The sequence below is a fragment of the Elephas maximus genome, chromosome 15, assembly GCF_024166365.1.
Source record: "Elephas maximus indicus isolate mEleMax1 chromosome 15, mEleMax1 primary haplotype, whole genome shotgun sequence".
NCBI lineage: Eukaryota > Metazoa > Chordata > Mammalia > Proboscidea > Elephantidae > Elephas > Elephas maximus.
The window spans coordinates 8,602,211-8,628,778 of NC_064833.1; positions in this window are offsets into that span (position 1 = coordinate 8,602,211).

A 26,568-nucleotide genomic window follows, 5' to 3' on the forward strand; every position below is an offset into this window, starting at 1 on the left:
GACTAATGGCTTTGTTAGTGGCTCTCAGATTTTTCAATCAGAAATACAGCTGGAAGGAACCTTAGTGATCAACCAGCTCACAAGCTGCTAGCCTTAGAGATGAAAAAACTGCTAGACAGAAAGTTGAAGTGACCCACGGGTAGTAAGCAAGAACTGGGACACACACATGCGCACGCGTATGTGCACACACACATGCACACACCCATTCCACCCCGTCTATGTGGATGGAATTGGACCTTCTAGCTTGGCCACCTGCATACCTGAAGACACCAGTCCTCTCCCTCTGTATCCAAACGCACCGCGAGTCCGTATACTCCTCTCCCTATCTGGTGAATGGAAAGCCCAATTCCGTTCCATGGACTCCAGACTTCCTGGAGCCTTGGAGGCTGGATGTACTCTGAAACTATCGCCCTGAGATAACCTTTAAACCTTAAACCAAAACTATCCCCTGAAGTCTTCTTAAAACAATAGTTTAGCTTGATTAGTAAAGAATGCCTGCCTTGAGCATTACACTGTTTTAAGAACTGCTGCACAGCGAGTTTGTTAATGGAAGAGGAACAACTCAGGAAAGAAGGGTCGGAACAGTTGTACAACTTGAAGGATGTACTTAATGTCACTGAATTGTACATGTAGAAACTATTGAATTGATGTATGTTTTGCTATATTCTCAACCATAACAACAAAATAATTTTTTTAAAAAAAAAGGAGAAAGTCCGTTTCCTGTAGCCAGCTCTCTTCTCTCCCCAAGGAAACCACCACGGTTGTTGGTGTCTTCCAGCAGCTAATAAAACCACAGATATTGTGCACACACACCCCCTAGTGGCCACATGTGGAAGCGCATCCCCCAAAAGTCTTGGTTCCAGCAGGTTTCCATCAAAAGGGAACCCCAAGTAAGACTGCAACTCCATCCTAGGAAGAGAGAGAGCAAAGTCCCATCTTAGATGAGAGAGAGTAACAAAGAATCAGGTGGAGAACACGAACCCCAGTGCCGTCGAGTCGGTTCCGAGAACACGAAAGGGAAAGAAAAAATCTGAGGGACAGAGGAGAAAAAGAGAAAGGGAGAGAAAGAAAAGGACATTAGGGAAGGGAAATCAACAGAATAGAAGAAAGAAACCTTATAGGAGGGATGTTTCTCTATTCTAAGAGGTGTTTCTCTATTCTATTTCAAAGATAAACCCTCAGGAAAAGAGTCATGAAGAATAACAAGAATTCGCATACCCCAGGGACTGGTTGCTCTATACACAGGGGGACACAGACAGCTGGGGATGAGAGAGGCTGGGGCCCCGTACCGGACCCCATCACCATCTGACTGGGTAATCTTTTAAAGTCCAATCCTTTCTCTGTCTCTCTTTCTGAACTTGTAAAGGGGAAGCTAATAGCAGTTGTTTGCCTCCTATTTTACTGAAGTCTGATGAGAACAATAAAGATTTGCAGAGAAAACCCTGAAAAGTGCTCTGAGCTCTCAGATAGAACCATCACAAAAATGTGTTTTATTATCTTCGCCAGCGCAGCAGCCCTCCATCCCCTGCTTCCTGAGCTGACAAGTTACATGCCACGCTGGACAGACGAAGTACTTGCTGTATTTCAACGATGTACCAAGTCATCTCCACCCCCTAGTGCTTTGTGAGATGCTGTGATTGGAAAGGTGCTGTTGAAATGTAAAACGTTATCGCCACAGTAGTAAAGAGATCTGCGTCCAGCTCCTAGCCCACTATTTCTTGCGTGGAGATAGATAGTATGCGCGGAGATACATACAAAACAACTCCACTCACAGTAGTAGAACGTTTTACAATAAACCACACGTGTCTGAATTCGATGAAACAATCAGTAACAAAAGATTTTGGTGTTTAAGTTATCCTTAGTGTCCAAACAGTTACCAAGCGGGTGATGAAGTTTCAGAGATCACTGCAAAGGTAAACATGTCCTGACCTCATATAAAAATACCAGCTTGCACTTATTCCCGCCACCCCCCCCCACCGCCCCCCCTTTGGTTAAAAAAAATGAAGAGATAACCTGAACAAAAGCGTCTGTGGAAGGAGAAAGAACATAAAATTTTGTACTCAAGTAAGATCACCGAATTACGAGAGAAAACATTTCTTCTCAAAACGAGAGATAGGTGTACGTGGGTTAGTAATCTGACTGCAGGCTTCCTAAATGTTTCTGTGGTTTTTATTCTTTGGGTTATCTATAACATAGTTCTCATTGCTGTCGAGTCAATTCGGACTCATAGCGACCCTATAGGACAGAGTAGAACTGCCATATAGGGTTTCCAAGGAGACCGGTTCTGTGCCATCCCCATAATTGGTTTCAGATCGGACTGTTGTGATCCACAGGATTTCATTGGCTGATTTTCAGAAGTAGATTGCCAGGCCCTTCTTCCTAGCCCATCTTAGTCTGGAAGCTCCACTGAAGCCTGTTCAGCATCATAGCAACAAGCAACTCCCATGGACAGATGGGCGGTGGGTATGCATGAAGTGCATTGGCCGGGAATTGAACCAGGGTCTCCAGTATGAAAGTTGAGAACTCTACCGCTCAACCACCAATGCCTCAGGGTACTCCATACATATTTAATTCTTTGGGTGGTGCAAATGCTTAACGAGCTCAGCTGCTAAACAAAAGTTTGGAGGTTCTAGTCCACCCAGAGGCTTCTTGGAAGAAAATTCTGGAGATCAACTTCTGAAAAACCAGCCATTGAAAACCCTGTGGAGCACAGTTCTACTCTGACATACATGGGATCGCTATGAGTCAGAGCTGAAGGCAACTGGTGACTGTAAAGGGAAGTGCAGACAGGTTAATCAGCACCAACAGCGAGGACAGCGCCCTTCCAGAACTCTCCAGGAGCCAGGGTAAGAGTTTCTTCCTCTAAGTCTCAGGCTAGAGTAGGAGAGGCAACGTCCTTGGTGCCTGAGCAAGAAGTAAGGTGTATGTCAGGACTCAGGAGTGGTGGCTCCCCACCCTGAGCAGAGGGCAAGTCAGCACGGAAGCCTTAGCCCCTTGTTTCTGCCCAAGAAGCGCCTGGGCTTCCTCCAGGTACAGGGCCACGTAGGTACCAGTTAAGAGGACAATCACTGGAGCTTGCAGTTGACCAGTTTCTCTCTAGCAGTGTAACCTTGAGCTACTTACTTAACATCTCTGTGCCTCCGTTTCCTCATTTGGAAAAAGGGGATTACACTACTGTAATAGGGTTGTTATGAGGATAAAATGAGTTAATATCTGAAATTCCTTAGAACAGGGCCAGGCATATAGTAAATGCTTTATAAAAGTTTCTTAAGTAACCAAAATCATATAAATTCAGTAAACAAACTTTAAGGAGCCCTGGTGGCACAAAAGGTTAAGAACTTGGCTGTTAACCAAAAGGTTGGTGGTTCAAACCCACCCCACGGCTCCACAGGAGAAAGACTTAGTGACCTGCTCCTGTAAAGATTCCAGCCCGGAAAACCCTGTAGGACAGTTCTACTCTGTCACATGGGGTCGCCTGGAGTCAGAACTGACTGGACGGCACCCAACAACAGTAAACGAAGTCTGGCCAGTTGATTTCATTGGTGCTCAGTACGGGCCTGAGACACTGTTCTCCCTTGGGGGCTGACAGTAAATCACAACTGTGTTTGTCTGTCCAGGAAAAAGATAGAAAATGCTTGTGTCAGCAAAATCGAAAGGTCCGTTCATTGACACAAGTCACTCAGACCTGCCGTTTAGCGTTCTATAGCCTAAACAGCAGTGCAAAGGATTTTTTTTTTTTTTTTCTTGCAGACAAAGCAAAGCCAGGCCAATACTTCCTGATCACAGACAACAGAATTTGCAGACTGGAATTGAAATTCTTGCTCCCCTTATTTATATGTGCGACTTGGTCAGATTATTTCACCTTTTTCTGACCCTCCATTTTCTCATCTGTGAAATGGGGGTAGTAATTCCTGTGTCCAGTATTCCTACAGGCGCACAGAAGTTACTCAGTAAATGGGAATAGCTCCCTTCTACCTCTCACCTTTGAAAGTCTATGAACACTGAGGCAGTCCAGGAGAGAACTAGTTTGGGAAACCGCATTTCACAAATGGTGTCAGTTAACTTCAGCAGACTTGAAACCAGTTGTCCAGCACGATTATTTGTTTTTAACCAAGCAATGTTCAATGATGCTTCTTGCTTGTGCTAACCAGAAAGAAGGCACGCCCCAGACTACAGCACTTACCCCAGTGCCTGGACACCTTAAAAGCCTCAACACGCGAATGTGCCTGGACACAACAGCGGCTGTTTCTGAGCAGAAAGGAAAGAGCTTTGTCTCATGGATAGCTTTGTAACTCTGTTGTGTTCTTTCTCTTATGAGTTGGAGTGGACTTGAAGTCAACTAGTTCTCCCCTTCTGCATGGACATCCTTCCTAGGGGAGTGTTCTCTGGCTCCCTCCACCCATCAGGCTAAATCCTACTCCTGATTAGTGCTCTCTCAGGATTTTCTGGATAGGGTCAGCCCACAGTGATCCGAGCTCATCTTTGCAAAAATCTGCACCCTGGCCACACTTGGTCCTTAATCTCTCATTAGCTTGTGAAAGATTGACTTTTTCAAGGGGGCGGAAGTTGCGCCTCCTTGCCTGCCTTCTTTTTTATGATGGTTTCCTCTATCTCCTTTTGAACATCGCACAGGTCTGGGGACTTGCTAAATTGGCAACTCCTAACAACATTGGAGGAGAGGCGAGGGAGCCTGAGTGGAGAAAAAATGACTCTGGCGATTCTGGCATGAGTGAATGGCAGCATTTCCTCACAGTCAGAAACCATGTTGGAATAATCTCTGAATTAAAACACTGCTTTTTTTTTCCTGAGGGAGCCCTATTTTCTGAAACAAGAATTAGAACGCATTTCTGATATGGAAGCTGAGGAGATGTAAAGAGCCAAAGTGTCAAAATTGTTAGGATTTGGAGTGGGGAGGTGGATAGTGGACATAAGATTTTTTGTGTGTATGAAACGTCTACCACTTTTTCGCAGAAGAAGAAATTGAGTCCAAAGGTCGTCCATTTTTAAACCAATGGAGGCATTAAGCTAAGTTTCCTCAGGGTCCAAAACCAAACCCACTGCCACCGCCACTGAATCAACTCTGACTTACAGCAACCCTATAGACCAGAGTAGAGCTACCCCATAGAGCTTCCAAAGCTGTAAATCTTTACAGAAGCAGATTGCCACATCTTTCTCCCGCTGAGCAGCTGGTGGGTTCTAACCACTGACAGTTAGGTTAGCAGCTGAGTGCTTAATCACTGCACCACCAGGGCTCTTTTATCTCAGGGTAATGCCTGAGAATTATCTCTATACCTATCCACACTTAGTATTACAGCTTCCTGATAAGCCCTCCCTGGTCCACATGACTGATGATCATGGGAACTTCAGTCTACCTATGAATATGACCTCATGATCACTCCATGTTATGCTTCAGAGCCCCTCCTAGGCACACGGAGCCCTGGTGGTGCAGTGGTTAAGAGCTCAGCTGCTAACCAAAAGGTTGGCAGTTCAAATCCACTAGCCCCTCCTTGGAAACTTTAGGGGGCAGTTCTATTCTGACCTACAGGGTCCCTATGAGTCGGAATAGATTTGATGGCTACGGGTTTGGTTTTGTTTTGTGTTTTTCCTAGGCACACACTAATACTCTAGATATCTTCTGTCAAAGCATTTATCTCATTGTATTGAAATTGCCCGGTTACTTGTCCCAGGTCCCTGAGCTGTAGGAAGGCTTGTCTGTTTCATGTTTATGTTTATAGGACAGGATCTGGGATGGTGTCTGCCACATAGTAGGCACTCGATACGTGTTAAACGAGTGATTGAATGGATGCAGGAACGCAGCCAATTTTTGGAAACCTGCCATGTACAAGGGCAGTTAAATCCAAGTCATTTTCTGTCATTCCATCACCCATCTGTCAGCACGTCCTGCTGTGGTGGCTCGAGTGTTACTATGATGCTGGAAGCTATGGCTTTGGTATTTCAGATACCAGCAGGGTCACCCACGGTAGACAGGCTTCGTGGAGCTTCCAGACTAAGACAGGCTAGACAGAAAGTCTTGGTGCCCTGCTTTGGAAAATTAGCCCGTGAAAGCCCTGTGGGTCACAGCAGAATGTTGTCCGACTCACGAGCTTTGAGCACATCACCAGGAGGAATCAACTGCTAGAGGAAGACATCATGTTTGGGGAAGTAGAGGGCCAGAGAGGGCAAAAACCCCGTTGAAATGGATTGGCACAGTGGCCACAATGATGGACTTTAACATGCTCGTGATCTTGAGGATGACAGGTATTAGGCAATGTTTCATTCTGTTGTGCTAGTCAGAGTCGACGCAACAGCCTCTACCTACCTACCTACTCCCTACCTACCTACATACCTGCCTACCTACCTATCTACCACCTATGTACCTACACACTACCTACTTACCACCCACCTACCTACATACCTGCCTACCTACCTACTTACCCACTACCTACCTACCTACTCCCTACCTACCTACTACCTACCTACCTACTCCCTACCTACTCCTTACCTAGTCCCTACCTACTCCCTACCTACCTACTGCCTACCTACTATCTACCACCTACCTACCTACTCCCTACCTACCACCTATCTACCTACACACTACCTACTTACCACCCACCTACCTACATACCTGCCTACCTACCTACTTACCCACTACCTACCTACCTACTCCCTACCTACCTACTACCAGCCTACTTACCTACCTACTACCTACCACCTACCTACCTTCTACCTACTCCCTCCCTCCCTCCCTACCTACCTACGTACTACCTACCTACTCCCTACCTACCTACTACCTACCTACTCCTTACCTAGTCCCTACCTACTCCCTACCTACCTACTGCCTACCTACTATCTACCACCTACCTACCTACTCCCTACCTATCTACCACCTATCTACCTACACACTACCTACCTACCACCTACCTACCTACTACCTACCTACCATCTACCTACCCACTACCTACCTACCTACTACCTACATACCTACTACCTACTTACCTACCTACTACCTACCTACTTACTCCTACCTACCTACTTATCTACCTACTACCTACCTACCTACTACCTACCTACTACATAACTACCTACTACCTACCTACCTACCTACTACCTACCCACCTACTACTTACCTACCTACCTACTTCCTATCTACCTACATACTACCTGCCTACCTACTACCTACCTACCTACCTACCTACCTATCTATTTATCTCTCCAGCCCTATTTCCCTGCCCTTGTTCTATATTCTAAAGGACCACTTTCTCTGTCCCCTAGCTCACACCAGGACCCATTCCTCCTCCCCTAGCTTTCTCACAGTCATACTTGAGACCTCATTTTGAGGGCATGCCCTTTCTGGATGAGGTACCTGTCTTGGTCATCTAGTACTGCTATAACAGAAATACTATTAGTGGATGGCTTTAGGAGAAATTTATTCTCTCACAATCTAGTAGGCTACAAGTCCAAATTCAGGCAGTCAGTTGCAGGGGAAGACTTTCTCTCTCTGTCAGCTCTGGGGGACGGTCCTTGTCATCAATCTTCCCCTGGTTGAGGAGCTTCTCAGCACAGGAACCCTGGGTCCAAACAATACTTTATTCTCCTGGATCTTTTTTCTTGGTGGTATAAAGTCCCCACGTCTCTCTGCTCGCTTCTCTCTTTCATATCTCAAAAGAGATCGGCTCAGGACACAATCCAATCTTGTAGATTCAGTCCTGCCTCGTTAACATAACTTCCACTAACCTCATCAACGTCATAGAGACAGGATTTACAACACATAGGAAGATCACATCAGATGACAAAATGGTGAACAATCACACAATACTGGGAATCATGGCCTAGCCATGTTGATACACATACTTGGGGGGGACACAATGGAATCCATGACAGCACCCTTCAAGGGGCTCCCAGAGAGCTGGGCTTCCTTACAGTATGGTGGCCACCCCCTCACTCGTCCATCTCCCCTAATGGTCCATGATTCACTGGAGGCCAGAAGTCATAGGTGCTTAGTAAATGTCAGCTGAATGGGTGAAGAAATGACTCTTCACTGTTGTAGCCATGGGTTCATCACATGTCTTTCCACGTAATAAGTTAAAAATAGGTTTTAATCAGGGCTTCAAACCAGTTATTTTCTGTCTGACCCCTACTGATAATTTGCATTTGCACGTTAGATTTACTGACTCTACATAGATTCTGATTCAGTAAATCTGGGATGGAACCGCAAATTCTCAGCAGGGAGTCAAAGGAGGTGGGGACTAACCAGTTCTGAAGCCCAGTTTTTTTGTTTTTTTTTTATGGAGTAACTTTTTTTTGGCTTTAACAAAGAGAAATTTATTCTCTCCCAGTCTAGGAAGCTAGAAGTCCGAATTCAGGGTGCCAGCTGAAGCCCTGGTTTTAATGTGAGTTTTATATAAGCCATCCGCCTTGATTTCATACCCAACAAATTTATCCTGGGCTAATTTGTTCTGTGCTGCTGCAGCCTTAAATACAAAAGACATGGAAGAGAAAAAAAAATATTTTTGGGTAACCAGTTTCAGCATTCAGGAAAAAAAAAGTGCCTAAAGCTATTATCTAGAGATTTTTAAGGAGGTGGAATTGGGAGGCTTTAAATACCAGGCATTCTTTTCAGGTACTCATGAGAATCATCAAGCTTCAGGGTTTGACATATAAGAGTGTGCAAAAGAGTGTTAAATTACTTAATAGTTTGTTAACCCTCAGGTCTAGAAAGTCAATCATTTTTTAAAAATCTGCATCCTTTTTTTTTTGTAAGCATGTTGTTTATTTTTGCATGAAATATATTTACTGGCTACTGAAATGCATAAATTTCTGGTATTAAACCATGAACACCTTGGTTGCTTGATGAGGGTCTGGTTCATCCTAATCAAAAATGGGAGTCCATGAGTGGTACAACGGTTAACACGCTTGGCTGCTACGTGAATAGTTAGAAGTTCAAGCTTATTTAGAGGTGCCTCAGAAGAAAGGCCTGGCAATCTACTTCCAAAAAAATAAGCCATTGAAAACCGCATGGGGCACAGTTCTACTATGGCACACACGGGGTTGCTGTGACTTGGAGTTGACTCAGTGGCAACTGGCTTTAATCAAGAGTGGCTAAGAATCCATAATAGCCTTTCTCTCAAGGGTAGGTGTCTTTTCTAGGGAGAGAAGTCTTTGTCTATGTTGGTCTTTGTTATTTAGTGCTGCTATAACAGAAATACCGCAAATGGGTGGCTTTAACAAACAGAAATTTATTTTCTCAGCTTAGGAAGCTAGAAGTCTAAACTCAGTGTGCTGGCTCCAGGGAAAGGTTTTCTCTCTCTGTTGGCTCTGGAGGAAAGTCCTTGTCTCTTTTGAGCTTCTCCTCCTGGGTGATCTTCATGTGGGCTGGCGTCTCTCTTCCCCCATCTCTGCTTGCTTCCTTGATTAACCTATTTTATAGCTTAAAAGAAATTGACTCAAGATACACCTTACACTAATATTGTCTCATTAACATAACAAAGAAAACCCATTCCAAAATGGATTATAACCGCAGCCATAGAGGTTAGGATTTATAGTACATGTTTTGGGGGGACACAATTTAATCCATAACATTCCACCCTTGGGCCACCTGAAATCCATGTCTTTGCCACATGCAAACCACATTCACGCTATCACATCATCCCAAAATTCTTAAACCAGCTCCAAGTTCAAAACCTCATTCTCTGAATCATCTAAATCAAATATGGGTGAGATGTTAGGTGTATTCCACCCCGGGGCAAAGTTCTTCATCTGTGAACGTGTGAAATCTAAATTACAAGTTACCTGCTTCCAAAGTACAATAGTGGAACAAGCATAAGGTAGATACTTCATTACAAATGGGAGAAATTGGAGACAAAGAAGGGATAACAGGCACCAAGCAAGTTCAAAACCCAGCAGAACAATTTACATTAGCTCTCAAGGCTTGAAAATAATCCTCTGTTCTCTGAGACCATCTGGGCAATGGCCCAGCCCTTCAGACTCTGGGTGTTGGCCACAGCCTCTGGATTCTAGGTGGAGACTCCAAGATCCTGGGCTTTGGCTTTGCCTTCCAGGTCCTCTGGGTCAGCAGCTCTTCTCCCTCAGCTTTGGGCAGCCCCATTCTTCTAGTCCATCTGAGTGATGACCCACCCACTTTGCCGTGGCAGGCTCCATTCTTCTGCCCCTTGAGCATAGCAGCCCTGTGTCCTCAGCTTTGGGCAGTGGCCCCATCCCCCTGGCACACCTTAAAGGCAGCCCCACTCTAGAACCAAGTTGGTGGAGATCCAACTGTTCGAAACGTAGGAGGCTGTGGCTCGACCCTTTGAGATCCAGGAGACCGTGGCCCAACACTTGGAAACATAGAGGGCCCTGCTTCCCATGCTTCTTCCAAATTTCTGCTGGTCTCCGAGCTGCTCCAGGGATGGTCCTCTTCTTTTCTTGGAGGACAACAGATGTAGCTCCTTCGGCCTGTTTCCTGCCTGTAGAATTCCAAGAGGCCGACAGCATTCTTTTATTCTTTCTCTGTCTCCTTCAGTCTAAGCTGATGGGTTTTCTGCTACGGTAGTTTAGATCCATCAGTCACAGGCTTAATCAGCCTCTCTGGTTTTTTTCAAATAGACTTTAAAAAATTTTTTTTATTGTGTGTTAGGTGAAAGTTTACAGTGCAAATTAGTTTATCATTTAAAAATATATACACAAATTGTTTTGCGACATTAGTTGCAGTCCTGCCATGTGTCAGCACTCTCCCCTTTCTCTTTCCACCCCAGGTTCCCCACGTCCATTTGTTCAGGTTTGCTTTTGGGCAGGTGTTACCCACCTGGTCTCATATACTTGATTGTACTAAGGAACACGTTTCTCACATGTGTTATTGTTTATTTTACATGCCTGTTGAATCTCTGGCTGAAAGGTAGACTTCAGGAGTGGTTTCAGTTCTGAGTTAGCAGGGTGTCCAGGGGCCATTGTCTTGGGGAGTCCTCCAGTCTCTGTCATGGTGGTAAGTCTGGTTTTTTACTGTGAATTTGAATTTTGTTCTACATTTTTCTCCCTCTCTGCCTGAGACCCTCATTACAATAGTAATTACTATTACAATAGTAGTAATCCTTGTCCCAGAGCAGTTGTTGGTGGTAGCCGGGCACCATCTATTTCTTCTGGGCTCAGGCTGGTGGAGTCTGTGGTTCATGTGGTCCATTAGTCCTTTGGACTAATATTTTCCTTGTGTCTTTGGTGTTCTTCATTCTTCTTTGCTCTGAATGTGATGGAACCAATAGATGCATGTTAGATGGCCTCTCACATCCACATACTTTTTAATGAAATTGAAATTTATGAAAGCCAAAAAAGTTGCTTGTGCGTGTGTGTATTTTTTTCCTTTGACTAGTATTCAGGAAACCCAGGGTATAGTCCCTCCCTTCACTATGATCAGAATATATTTAAGTTATTAATTCACTTATTAATTCAACAAATCTTTGAGTGCCATGTGCCAGGCACTGGGGAGTAGAAGAGAGATGGTTGCTGCTTCAAGGATTCTCTTCTCTCCTGTCCTGAAGAACACAGACACATCAATATGGAAATTACAAATGGTGATAAATCAGGTGGCCAAGAGAGTGTCAGGTTACAGGAAGGTCCAGTTGTCCTGAGTCCTCCTGAACAGATGAGGTGACAGAGGCTTAGAACTGACCTGATATCTGGCTGAAGGGAAAAAGTGGGATGAGCTAGAATTCTGGTCTTCCCTTCCCAACACCTGCTCTTCCTCTGCCAATCGCCAGGTGCAAGTATGATGCTTTCTTGCCTCATTGGCTCATCTTTACCAAGAAGCAATATGGCTAGGATATTTCTAAGAGCCTTCTTCTAATGGAGTCCCGGTGTTGCAGTGGTTAAGAGCTCGGCTGCTAATCAAAAAGTTGGCAGTTTGAATCCGCCAGCTGCTCCTTGGAAACCCTATGGAGTAGTTCTACTCTGTCCTATAGGGTTGCTATGAATTGACTCAGTGGCAACCTGCTTGGTCACCTCTAACACTCAGATGATCCTATTTGATTAGATCCAGTCAAATAGCCACACTTTGAATATTTTTTTCTTTTTTCTCATCCCATCATGAACCATTGATTAAAACCAATCATGGTGATTCTGTTGGGAGAATTATGTTCATTTTTTAAAATACATTTTCTTGAAGCATCTGAAAACTCCCTTCTTCTTTCACAGCATAATTTTACCCTGAAATGAAACTTCTGTTAACAGGAATAGACGAAAAACAATTGAAGACCCCTACGGGTGAAATTTCTGGAAAGGAAAAATATAACCAGGTAATCCATGCTTATTTTAATATCTACATGATTAGCATCTATATGCAGAAGGCATTTTCTGAAATAGTCTAAAATAATCTGTATTTCATTAGATGGTAATGACTACAGAACAAAGTCTCGTCACAGGATAAGGTCTCTGCGATCTTAATTAAGCAAAGGGACGAATTGTATTTAAAGTTCTTTTAAAAGGATATCAACACCATTATTTTTTCTAATACAAAGTGCTTTCCCATAATGTATCTGACCCCTCTTTTTTTCCCTCTGTGGTACTTGGCTGCAAAGAAATCCTTAAAATAATCAGAGTCCTCACAATAGAATTTTGGTTACCATCTTCTTCCACTAACTGCCCTCTGAGATTTCACCAAGGCGGTTCTGTTCTTTGTGTCTAAGGCTTTTTTGTAGGTTGAACAGTTACCTGGTAGGAGTAATTCATGTTTTCCTTCCTCCCTCCTTCTCTCGCTCCCTCCTTCCCCTTCTTCCCTCCTTTCTTCCATCTCTCTTTTTTCTCCTCCTTCCTTCCTTCCCTCCCTCCCTCCCTTCCCTCCCTTCTTCTCCCACTCTCTCCCACTCAAAATATCAAAATATCTCAACACTTCTGGTTGAAATGGGAGTGAGGAGCCTGACACACTATCACCTTTGTCCTTCCCTTAGCCGCTGGAAGCCAGCCAAGCACCTTTAGGACTCAGGACGATTCTAGGGATCCCACTCCCCTCAGACAAGACAGTCAGAGGGGAGTCTTATTCTCTTCCTCACCTCTAGACAGCACGGGGATCAAACCCTGGTGCCCTCTAGATGGTCCAACAATGGAGCTAATTGAACTGAATTATATCCAGGCTTACCCAAAATTAAGGGATTAGAGCCTGGTTCCACTGTGCTCAGCTGGCTGGCGAGGAAATACTTATTCAAGTGGGAGTGAGGCTTTTCTTTCCACGGTGAAATGCAAAGTGTCAACAATTGGACAGACAGGGGTTCAAATCCTGCATTTGATCCGTAGCAGCTGGGAGACTTTGGGCAAATCATGGAACTCTCATAGCCTTTAAAATAGGGGTAAGAATCCGTCACAGGATCACTGTGAGGTCGGCGATAAAACCATACAGGACCTGAGACACGATACAGCCCAATCCAAGCAGTGAGAACAGCATCGCCCCAGCCACATGGAGGGTGGAGCTGTGATCTTATTTGTAGCTTCGGAGGCTTGGCATTGTTCTCTGACACATGTTTGCAGAATGAACAAACACAAGAATGAATCAGTTCAATTCATTTCCACGGGTACTTGTCAAGCATCCACTCTACCAGCACAGATTTCTGCTACAGACGATACACAAAAAAAAACCGAGGTGGAGCTCCAGCATTCAAGAAAGTAGCTGTTATCTTTGAATAGATCATTTAATCCGTCTCATTACTTGGTAACAAACTGGGCCAGCCTCCCCTGAATGCAAATAGAAAGCAGGATTTAAACACTTTACTCCAGCAACCTACCTTCTCTGTCTGCAACGTTGGTTAAGAAATAAATACAATTGCTGCCTTGTGCTCATGGCTTATCACCAAACCAGGTAGGATAAGAAACTCTCCCACTACTTTCCCATTTTCTTGCATGTTTTAAGTCTATCCTCTGAGCAGTGTGCCTTTGTGTGGAATGTTGACCAGACTAGGAATCACTGTTTTCTACAAATTTCCGATGTCTTTAACTGCAAAGAAAAAAATGAATGAGTAAAGAGTGTACTTGATTCTGACCTTCCCTACTTCATTATTATGTTCACAGATACTTCACTCATTCACGGATTCATTCATTCTTTCATTCAAGCATCAATTCAGCTAACACTAATAAGAATCTTCTATGTGTCACGCAATATTCTATTGTGATCCATAGGGCTTCCAGTGACTGATTTTCAGAAGTATGTTACCAGGCCTTTCTTCCTAGTCTGTCATAGTCGGGAAGCTCTGCTAAAATCTGTCCACCATGGCTGACCCTGCAGATATTTGAAATACTGGGGGCAAAGCTTGCAGCATCAGACAACATGTGAATCATCACGGTGTGACAAACAGACCGGTGGGTAGAAAGACTTTGATGACCAAGGTGTAATTGCCCCAAGCTATGGTCTTTTCAGTCGCTTCACATGCGTGTGAAAGTTGGACCATGAAAAATGACTATGGAAGGCTGTGTTGATTTTCCAGGGAATCTATCACAAAGTAACACAGTCGAGTGACGTTTAAGAACAGAAATTTGTCATCTCATGGTTCCGGAGGCTGGGAGTCCAAATTCAGGGCACCAGCAGAGCCATGCTCTCTCCATCTGCTCTAGGGGAAGATCCTCCTTGTTTCTTCCAGCTTATGGAAGCTCCAGGTGTTTTTTGGAATTCCTTGGCTTGTAGGTGCATCTTCACATATCTTCCCCCCGTATGTGTGTCTTCTCCACTTGTATAAGAACATCACTCATACTGGCTTAGGACCCACCCTACTGCAGTGTGACCTCATGTTAACTGATTACATCTTCAAAGACCCTATTTCCAAACAAGGCCATGTTCACAGATACCAGGGGTTAGGACTCCCAACATAAATTCTGGGGAACACAGTTCAATCCATAAGGAACCTGTCAAGTGGATGGCCTTTCAGCTCTGCTCGATGGGTTTGAATATGCAGGTTTGGGAGGACAAGCAGAGCAGTGGGGCTGAATCGTTTTCAATAACATAAGGAGAACAATGCACAGTACCCCAGCACAATCTGGGGGGACGAGGAGTAGTAAGTAGGGAGGAGAGACGGCAGGGTGGAGAAGACGGCAGGGATGAGAAAATAAGAAAGCAAGAACCTGTGTGGTATGTGATGCAATCCTCCCTGTAGCTGCCAGGTCGTCAATAAAGTTCACCAAACCCATGACTGCTTATTGTGAGGGAGTGTGTGTGTTTGTATGTGTGTAACATATGAGCATGTGTGTGTGTGCACATGTGAGCATGTGCATGTGTGCACACGTGTGAGCATGTATGTGTGTGTACCTGTGAGCATGTATGTGTGTGCACATGTGAGCGTGTGTGTGTGTGTGTGTGTGCAGGAACCTTGGGGTCAGCATGATGTAGGACAGAAGCAGCACCTGAAGTAAGACCTGAGGAAGCTGAGAAGGGAGCCTCACGGCATTAACAGGAACTGTACCAGCAAGTACTGGATTTGCAGGGGCCAAGGGTGTGGCAGGAATGCATCCCACATCATTGCACTCAGGTCTCTCAGGGTGCAGGACCCCAGCTGAAATATCAGGGTCACGTGAATATTGGAGCCAGTACAAATGCCAGAGGCAAAATTTCCTCTGTAAGGGCATTCAAGCAAGATTTGGCAGGGTGGGATTCAGTCACTGGAAGGCTGAAGCTTTGTACCAGCTGACTTCAAGGCCCCCTCCAAACCTGAGATCCCACCCGGTGAGGACCAGTGGGCATAGAAAGGTCACCCCCTCCCCCATGGCATCTTTAAAAAGTTAGGGATGTTGCTTTCCCGAAGCCTTCCCACCTTCCCTTTTTTCAAACCAGGAGGAGCAGCTTTCAAATAAATCAGTCAGGACCCTCACAGAGGGATGAGATGAGACGGTGGACCTGACAGAGCTCACAAGGTCGAAGTGTCAGCATGGAGCTGGCCAAAGGGACGCAGCTGGAGAGCAGGACAGAAGAACAGCAGATGAGAGGTGGGGGGTGGTCTTGGAGCCACTGTCAAGGCTGGCAGGGGAGAAGAGCTTCGTCATCGAGCTGACTTACTTGGCCTGGCCCCCTACTAAGGCTCTGCTTCTCGAGACAGGCATTGGGTCATAGGCATCACGGCTCTAATAAATGTTTGTTGAATGAGCAAATTAATGGAGATGTTTTTGCATACATAACATGATATGTTGCTTAAAAATTCAATTTGTGCACAGCTTTGCAGATACACATCTGTTTGAATAGTTGGTTGTTTTAATCGCATTGGGCTTTTTCTGGGCAGCATTTATGAAGTGGACTGTGGCAGTAATATAATTAAACTTATCGCGGCAGAAAGCTAAATAGGATGATCTAAGGTAGATTTTTAACCCACAACACAGGATACAGCCACCATCATTCAGAAAATATTAAAAGGCGGCATGGTCAGGAGGGAGGACCAAGTGCTTTGGAGCAAACCACCTGGGTTGGAATCCTAGCTCTGCTCTTTACTATCTGTGTGAACTTGGCTAGAATCAAATTCTTATCTATTGTATGTGGAAAGTAATATCCACTTTCTAGGACACGAGGCTCTTGTGTGATGAAGCGTGAGTGTAACAGGTACACTCAGTGGGTTCTCGTGCAATTACTCTAACTCAGGTAATGCTGTTCTTCAATCCACATCTTAATCATTGTGAACTTGAAGCGAGGCAGGTAAGTTGCTTTAGGGATCAGTTCTGAAGTTTGAACGCAAGTACGACGAATGACAGGAGACCTGGCTTGACCTGGCTTTCATCCAAATCCCACAACCCAGTGTTCATCTGGATTCAATATGAAGGCTGATCGCAAGCATCAAAACAATATTTAATATTAGCCCTTCGTGCCACTGAGTTCTGCCATAATCTGTTTTCAGATTTGCTGAAGTTTTCTTTCTGATTTTATCAGCAATTATTTCAAACAAAATTGGTGCCAGGCAATTGGATTACCAGATCGTTGACTCTCATATCCTACTAGAGAGTGGAAAGCAAATGCAATTTGCACCAGTACATATCAACTACTCCATGTGGCCATCAGGAGAAGAAGCTTTGGCCCAGAGAGACGTAGTGGGAGAAAATCTGAACAGAAACTTGAATTCTCTCCCTTTCCACAAGGATTGTTTAATGCTCTTAAGACAGGGCCTGAGAGTTTATAAATCAGCTTTTTACTGATTTTGCAGTACGTATACACACGAATCAAAACTCCCACCACTAACAACAATCTGTGCTCACATAGTAAATTCCAATTGTTTAAGAAAACATTTTGGCAGGACTTCTCTTCCCAAGGAAACCCTGGTAGTGTAGTGGTTAAGTGCTACGGCTGCTATCCAAAAGGTTGGCAGTTCGAATCTACCAGGCAGTCCTGGGAAACTCTATGGGACAATTCCACTCTGTCCTATAGTGTTGCTATGAGTTGGAATCGACTCAACTGCAAAGGGCTTGGTTTTTTGGGTTTCTCCTCCCAATGGAGAGCCTAGGTGGTATGAACAGTTTGTGCTGGGTTACTAACCAAAAGGTTGGAGATTCAAGTCCACGCAGAGGTGCCTCACAAGGAAGTATTGTTGGTCTACTTCAGAAAATTTGGCCATTGGAAAGCCTAGGGAGTACGGTTCTACTCTGACACACATCGGGTCACCATGAATAGGAGCCAACTCAGCAGCAACTGGTTTTTTGGTTTTCATCTGTCTGAAGAGCTACATGAGGAAGGCAAATTCTGTCAGAGTCTGGGAAATATGGAGTAGATGGTTTCCAGAGGCAACGACCTCTCCGTAAGGACTTCCATGCAGAGACTTGGCAGGGTGGGATTCAGTCATTGGATGGCTGAAGCCTTGCACCAGCTGACTTCAAGGTCCCTTCGACCCTGAGATCCCATGCATTGGGGGCCAATGGGTGTAGAAAGATCACCTCCCTGATGGCATCTTTAAAAAGTTAGGGTTGTCGCTTTCCCAAAACCTTCCCACCCTCCGTTTTTCCAAACCGGCAGGAGCAGCTTTCAACTCTGTGCTTTGTCACTTCTCTCTGTGTACCTTTTCTGCCTCCACTCCAGGCCCCTGGGAGATAAATTTGTCTCACTTCAAAAAGCCCCTAAAATCCAGTCGCAGTTCGGCGAGAGGACACACACGAGGATTGAGCTCATTTGTGAGCAGCCCTCTTTGAGAGCTGGCTTGTCAAGCAGGGCCTCCTGCAGCATCTGGCCAGCCCACTCTGTAGCCCTCACTAGAAGTCCCACCTTCCTCTCCTGTAGAAGAAAGGTCTGGTGCAGCCTGTCTCCATGGGGCCGGGACAAAACACAGTGGTCATCGTGCCTGGGTTCCAGTGCATTGTCTCAGCCTCTGCAGAAGCTCAAAGCAGCACCAGGACCTCTGTGATGGCCCTGCTTAGGGCCCTAGAGAATTTAATAGAGAACATGTAATCAGCATACCCTCATGGCCCCCTCAGCCAAACCTCCCTTTTCCCCAACACCAGTCGTGTACTTACCTCAGGAAAATGACAATTAAGGCTCTGTTAGCTTGTTTTTCTACAAGAGAAGGTCTTTGTAAGGTGGTAGCAGGTGTTAGCTTGGGGAGAGGTAACACCTTGGGGCTCCCTGGAGCCCAGAACACCTTCCAGTAAAGCAGCTCCCTTCATTTCACCCTTCATTGAGGACCCAATTTGGAAAGAAGGTGGCTAACCCTAGCTTAAATGTGAGTGTATTTGTTTTCTGATTTGCAAGTAGGGCCTTGCCTGCCTTGTGATTTTCCTTCCTCTCTCTCTCTCTCTGTTATCTGCCTGAGAGAAAAGCAGGCAGAGACAGAAGGACACAGCAGGGCCCTCGCTTCTCCTTATTCCCAAAGTCTCTGAGAATGTGAAAAAAAATCTTTTCACATTTGTCAATTGCGAATGAAAAAAAAAAGTTCCAACAGGGGAGAGAGGGACATGAATATGGTCTGGGAGCAAAAAGAAGAAAAGGGTTTATTTCTAGATGTTTTAAGTTAAAAAAAAAAAAAGGGGAAATTAACCTAGACTTCCTGGTTGTTTATGGAAGGCAGGGAGGGTTTTGGGGGTCTCTATTTTTAATTTTTTATTTTAATTTTTTTATTTTTAATTTACTTGGAACTTATATTTCATCTGTCTCAGGACATTGTCCTTTTTATGGTGTTTTCCCAGACAATTATAATGTAGGTCAATAACCCTCTGTTATGGATTGATTTGTGTCCCCCCAAAATGTGTATCAACCTGGCTAGACCATGATTCCCAGTATTGTGTGGTTGTCCACCATTTTGTGATCTAATGTGATTTTCCTACGTGGTGTAAATCCTACCTCTATGATGTTAACGAGGCAGGATTAGATGCAGTTATGTTAATGAGGCAGGACTCTAATCTACAAGATTATGTTGTATCTTGAGTCAATCTCTTTTGACACATAAAAGAAAGATGTGAGTAGAGGGGGCCCTCCTACCACCACAAAAGCAGAGCCAGGAGCACAGCACATCCTTTGCGCCCAGGGTGCCTGTGCACAGAAGCTCCTAGACCAGGGGAAAATTGATAACAAGGACCTTCCCCCAAAGCTGGCACAGACAGAAAGGCTTCCCCTGGAGCTGGTGCCCTGAATTTGGACTCCTAGCCTCCTAGACTGTGAGAAAATAAAGTTTTTTTGGTTGAAGCCATCACCTTGTGGTATTTGTGTTATAGCAGCACTTTTTTTAGATGACTAAGACAAATTTAGGGCATCAGCTGCAGGGGAAGGCTTTCTCTGCCAGCTCTGGAGGAAGGTCCTTGTCACCAGTCTTCCCCTGGACTAGAAGCTTACCTGTACAGGAACCCCAGGTCCAAAGGATGCACTCCACTCCTGGTGCTGCTTTCTTGGTGGTATGAGGTTTCCCTGTCATTCTCCTAGCTTCTCTCTTTTATATCGCAAAAGAGATTGGCTTAAGACACTAACTAATCTTATAGATCTCATCAATATAACTGCCACTAATCCATCTCCTTAACGTCATAGTGATAGGATTTACAACACATAGGGAAATCACATCAGATGACAAAATGGTAGACAATTATACAATACCAGGAATCATGGCCTAGCCAAGTTGACAGATATTTTGGGGGGACACAGTTCAACCCATGACAACGACTAAGACATCATCTTTTCCACATCATTAGCTTCACACTGGGAACAAGGGTTTCCATCCCCATATTGGGCGTCAGTTTATACTGTCTTAGAAGAGTCCCAGGGTGGTGCGAATGGCTAACACCTTTGGGCGCTAACCAAATGTTTGGAGGTTCCCCAGAAGAAAGGACTGGTGATCTACTTCGGAAAAAGCTGCCGTTGAAAACTATCAAGCATGATTCTACTGTGACACACATGGAGTTGCCATGAGTCAGAATCAACTCGACTCTCAAAGCTACACAGCTGGTTTGAGGCAGAAAAAGGACTTGAACCCAGCACCTAACCCTCAGTGTCCAGAAGGGAACAAACGGGTGAGTCCATTCCAGCAAGGATCCATTTCCTCTGTGGCAATGGAGGGCTTTCCTGAGCCACACCAAGTGACCTGATTTTTTTTTTTTTCTTAGAAGGAAGGGTGGAAGAAAGAAGGCTCTGTTGAATGCCTTTGCACTGATGATATTGATTCACACTTACGCAAGGACTCTCTATTTATAAATGATGAAAGTGAGGCCAAGAGGGGTTAAATAACTCAGGGTCTCACCGTAAGTGAGTGAATGGTTGAACTGGATTCTAGCATGTTCTGTCAGGTGTGCACGTTGGTGCTTCCTCTACCAATCACAGGGACTCTTGAAAGGCTCTGCTGATAATGTGCTCCACTGATAATGTCCAGCCCAGCCTCTCCCTGGAGCTCCAGGTTCACTTCTCTACTGGCCTTGTTGACAATGCCATTAATGTCAAATTCAACAGGTTACAACTGAACTCTTGAGTCCTTCTTTCCAGCCATCCTCTGTTCCCAAAAATAGATTTTTCCACAGTGCTATAGTGTGTAACAAACTATCCCAAAACTTAGTGACTTAAAAAGCCACCATTTTATTATATCAGATGATTTGTGACTCAGGAATTCAGTCAGGGCTCAGCTGAGTGATTCTTCTGTTCCTTTGGTGGATGTCACTAGGTTGTATTCAGCTGGCAGACGTGCTATTCTAGAGGGTTCCAGATAGCTTCATTCATATGTGGTACCTTGGTGGGGTTAGCTGGAAGGCTGGGCTCACCTGAACTGTTGACTCAAGTGTTGAAATGTGGCCTTTCTACCATGGCAGTCTTGGGGTAGTCTAACTTCTTGCATGGCCGTAGCTATGTGCTTCTTACGTGTTATTGTAAGTTGATATTAAGTTGGCTCTGACTTATGGTGACCTTATGTATAACAGAATGAAACGTTATCTGGTCCTGTACCATCTTCATGGTCATCGAGATCTTTGAGCCCTTTTTTGCCTTCCAACCTGGGGGGCTCATTTTTCAGAACTATTATCGGACAATATTCTCTTGTGATCCATAAGGTTTTCATTGGCTGATTTTCATAATTACATTGCCAGGCCTTTCTTCCTACCCTGTCTTAGTCAAGAAGCTTCCCTTAAGCCCATCTAAGGAGACCTTGCAGTGGAAACAACATCGAGAAAGAGGAAAATCAGACCTGAAGCAGGAGACAGAAAATAAAGGTACAGGCAGAGCAAGGGGCCCAGGGTGGCAGGCTAGTGGTGTGACCTGGACACAGTGTCATCACTGTTTGGAAGTTCCAAGACTGTTGTTCCTTGATGGATATCCATGGACTCTCTCATAGGTAATGGGGAAGCTCCCCACCTTCATTCATCCTTTCCATATTATTAAATTAAATAAAGGCTTTAAATAAATAAAATTGCTTATATAAACTACAAGTGCTCTAAAAATACGGGAAATGGTTCTTATTATTATCCACTTCATTTCTCCAAAGTGAGAACAGGAGCTGGGCAGGTCCTCAGGGACAGCGGCTGGTTCAGAGCTGTTAAGGGACGTTTTTCTGGTTCCTCAGAAGGGGAGGATCCCACCCTTAGATGGGAAAAAAGGAAAAGACAAAACTGACTGTTGCAAAGCCAGAGCCATGGCAGCAGCAGCTCAGAGCCCTGCTGTGGGACAGGGGAACAGAGCCTTACACCAATGGCGCAGGCCCAAACATCAGGGCTCAAAAGGACCTGCAGAGCGATCTGTGCCTGAAGTTTCCTGCAGAGCAAGGGAAGCTGCAGAGCTGCCTGGGGGCTGTTGGAAATGTCCCCTGCCTTTGTTCCTATTTCAACCTAAACATTTCTACTTTTACATTTTTTAATGTTGGATTTCTGCCTAAGATTTTATTTGAAAAGTGGGTTCTGCTTTTGCCGTATGAAATGTGCAAAGCAGTGTCCTGTTCCAGTCTGCCCAAGTGAAAAAAACTCAAGGCCAAAACAGTTGCTGTCAAGTCGATTCCAACTCATGGCAACCCTGCGTGTGTCAGAGGAGAACTGCTCCATAGTGTTCTCAATGGCCGTGACCTTTCGGAAGTAGTTCAAGGCCCCTCTGGAGGACTTGAACCTCCAACTTCCAGTTAGTAGCTGAGTGCTTAACCGTTTGTACCACCCAGGGACGGAGAGGAAATAAAGTCCTACAGAGAGGAACTGTCTCAAAGCCACACAGCTGGTTTGAGTCACAAAAGGGACTTGAACGCAGAGCCCAGCCCTTAGTGTCCAGAAGGGAACAGTTGAGTCCATTCCAACAGGGACCCATTTCCTTCTGTGGGAACGGAGGGCTTTCCTGAGTTAGACCAAGTGACCAGTGCCTATCCCTGCTCACAGCCACTGTCAGGCTGACCCACCTGAGGTCATTTCCATGGTTATGACCTCAGCTAGGGAGTCCTGACAGGGAAAGGATAACACCTTGTTCATTTGCATCAAAATGGTCTCCAGTCTTTCACTCCTGAGCTGCCTGTATTAGCCCCAGAGATCTATTAACAAATTTCTGTGAACCTGGGCACCCCACTTCATTTGCATATGCCCACGTTGGCTCTATAACATTTTCGTTTTTTGTTTTAGAAACTGATTTTTATTTTCTACCAACCTTATTTCTATTTTCTTCCTATAATATTTTCTAGGCTGTCATGACATAGAGAACAAGTTAGGCAACTTGACAGGTGAGGCAGGAACAGCATGCCACCTGCACTCACTTGTGCTCAGGACACATCTTAGATGTGGTCACAGGCTGGGTGAGGGACGGGCTACCGTTTACTGAGTGCGTGCAAGATGTGAGGCACTGCCCTAGGCCGGAAACATACGTATCTCATTTGATCCTTATGACAACCCCCGGAAGTATCTATTCGTTAGAATAGACTAGGTCCTGCTGCAGTAACGTGTAAACCTTGCAATCTCAGTGGCTTAGCATAATTAAGGCTTGCTGCTTATGCCAATACAGGCTGGAGAGCTGGCCTTCCAGTGAGGTTCTCCAAGGTGGCTTGCTTCTAAACAGTGATCCAGGCTGCTTCTAGTTTGTTGCTCCATCATCTTCTTATCAAGGTTGCCTTGACACCATCCTGCTAGAGGGCAGGGAAAGACAAAGAGCTTGGCAAACGCCCACCAACTCTTAACCACCTTGGCTTGAATGTGAAACTTATTCCATTCACATGCTATTGGTGAGAAGTAGTCACAAAACTCTGGCTGGTCTGTGAAGACTGGAGCATGTAACTTCACAGAGTGCCCAGGAAGTGGAACAGGGTGGCAAGCTAGTCTCTATTGTTATACCATTACCCCAGGTTGTTGTTAGTTGCCATCAAGTCAGCCCTCACTCATGGCGACCTCATATTCAACATGTTATGAATTGAACTATGTCCCCCAAAAATGTGTATCAATTTGGGTAGGTAGGCCATGATTCCCAGCATTGTGTGGTTGTCCTCCATCGTGTGATCGGACGTAATTGTCCTATGTGTTGTAAATCCTGACCTCTGCCTGTGGTTAATGAGGCAAGATTAGGTTATGTTAAAGAGGATTAGAGTGGGTCATAGCTTACTTAGGTCATAGCTCTTATCCAACGTGAGGGGAGTTTCCCTGGGTTGTGGCCTGCATCACCTTTTATCTTACAAGAAATAAAAGGAGAGAGAAGCCAGCAGAGAGATTGGGACCTCATGCCACCAAGAAAAAAGCACAGGGACCTAAGCACGCCCTTTGGACCTGGGGTCCCTGCACTGAGAAGCTCCTAGATCAGGGGAAGATGGATGACTAGGACCTTCTCCTAGAACCAACAGAGAGAAAAAGTTTTCCCCTAGAGTCAGCCCCCTGAATTTGGACTTCCAGCCTCTTAAACTGTGAGAGAATAAACTTCTGTTTATTAAAGCCATCCACTTGTGGTATTTCTGTTATAGCAACACTAGATAACTAAGACACAACAGAATGAAATGTTGCCCAGTGCTGTACTGTTTTCAAGATGATTGGTATGCTTAATTCCATTGTTGCGGTCACTGTGTATTCTGAGTGCCTTCCAACCTGGGGGCTCGTCTTGCGGCACTGTATCGGACAGTAGTTTGTTGGCTCCATGGGGTTCTCGTTAGCTAATTTTTGGAAGTAGATCACCAGGCTTTACTTCCTAGTCTGGAAACTCCACTGAAATTTGTCCACCACGGGTGATCCTGCTGGTATTTAAAGTACCAGTGGCATAGCTTCCAGCGTCACAGCAACACAAGCCACCACAGGACAAGAAACTGGCAGAGGGTGGTGCCCAGGTCAGACCTGAGGAAACTGAAATCCACTGGCACTAGGAACTTGTTCAAGTCACATTATAAATAAGAGAAGCTAGAACTTAAGCCTCAGTGTTGTTGGCTGCAAAGCCAGACCTCCTATCTACAATATCACCTTCACTCTTTTAATCCGGATCTGTTTAGAGACCAGTGGATAGCAGATATTTTAAACATTTAGCTGCAAGACAGGTCTGATGCGGAAGTGGCTACATTTGGGATAGGAAACCTGATTCTGGCTCAGGGGATGGAAAGGGAATGGGGTGAGGGTCTTCTGTTGGCTATAGCTAGGCCTTCCCTAGCATATCTGAAATCAAACTCACCTTACTACTTCTAGAGTTAATCTTCCTCCCTCACTCATAGTCTGGTCTACACAACACGTTCACATTCCTTTCTCTCCTATTAACATAATTTTCACTCCATCTCTTGGGAAATAACACAATAACCTCAATATGCTAAGGGGAACACAGCTCCCTTCCTGCTTGGAGTTAGATTGCAAGGCATTCCACATTGTGAATGCAGTTAAAGAATGCCACGCCGGGATTCTTGCCTTCAAATCCCTGGGAGATCCAAACCCAATGGCTCACTTCGCCCCACCCCAAATGGAGCTGTCTCATGAAAAATGACAGCACCGATTTTATTCATAGCCTGTTAAGGGGAGTGAGAAACAAACACTTCAGAAACACAAATATGGGGTTTACTAGGTTTGGCAAAGCTTATTATTAGTTATAAACCATCAGGTTTAATGAAGCAATATGTCTGCTCATAAAAAGTATAAGTGATTATTAGAATTGCAGACAAAACATTTCTGCTCACGGAAGGCCTAATGGAATGAAAATAGTAATTACAATGCCAAAAAGATTGTTAAATGTTATAACTGACACCGGGAGAAGGAACCACTTTTTTGATTTTTGATGGCATTACACGTTGAGACCTGACATGCGTGGCATTTCAATTGACGAGAACCTTTGTTTTTGAGCTCAAACACATCTCATACTTTCACGCTCTGCTCTGCGACATAATCTCACAAATTTGGGCCTAGATCCAGTGGATGGAAGAGTACCACAGACCTAAATTATATTTCCTTTCTTCTGGTACATTACCTAATCTCGGAAGCCTTCTTCCCTGCCCCTGTCCCCCACCCCCGCCTTTTAAATGCAAGTCTAATGCTGTGATCTAGAATACAATTGCCTAAAAATGTCAGCTCTCTTTGCAAAAGAATCAATATGGGTAAGGGCAGAAAGTGTACCCCAGAACCCACAGTGGTCTGTTGACCCATGGTTTACCCAGTACCCATACAACATCTGACACCTTATAAGCAAAACACAAAAAGGGAACCATTTTACATTTTGTCTGACGTTTTTGGACAATCAAAACATTGCCTAGGATGGTTGCCAATTTCTCTTTTACTGTGCCCCTCGTAATACATGCAGGTTCCTACAAACAAAAGGTACCCCACAAATTTCAGCAGGTTGGCAGTCTGAAAGGACCATCTCCTTACAGCGCGGAAGTCAGCACCATTGGAACAAAGCAGCGTGTCCTTTTAAGAAAAATCCTTCTATAGAAAAGCTATAATTTCCCTGTTACAAAAGAGCCATTTTCTGAGCACGTAAAGTGCCAGTTTGTTCAGTGTGACCTCTGCTTTCATTCTGTCAAGGTTGTGTCTGATTACAATAGAAGACAGAAGAAGAGGATGATTTTCCAGGCGAAGAAGAAAACTTTTCGTCTTGGGTCATCTGCAAAAGTGGCTCATCACTTTTACTGGCAATGTTTCCAGTATTATCCTGGGGTGGCTCTCCCGGGTCATTCTAAAAAGATCTGGCTGCTGGGACCTCTTTTCAGGTGCTTTGGTACGTTTACTGAAAGCTGACCCACGTGAGTGCACGTTTAGTTGCCT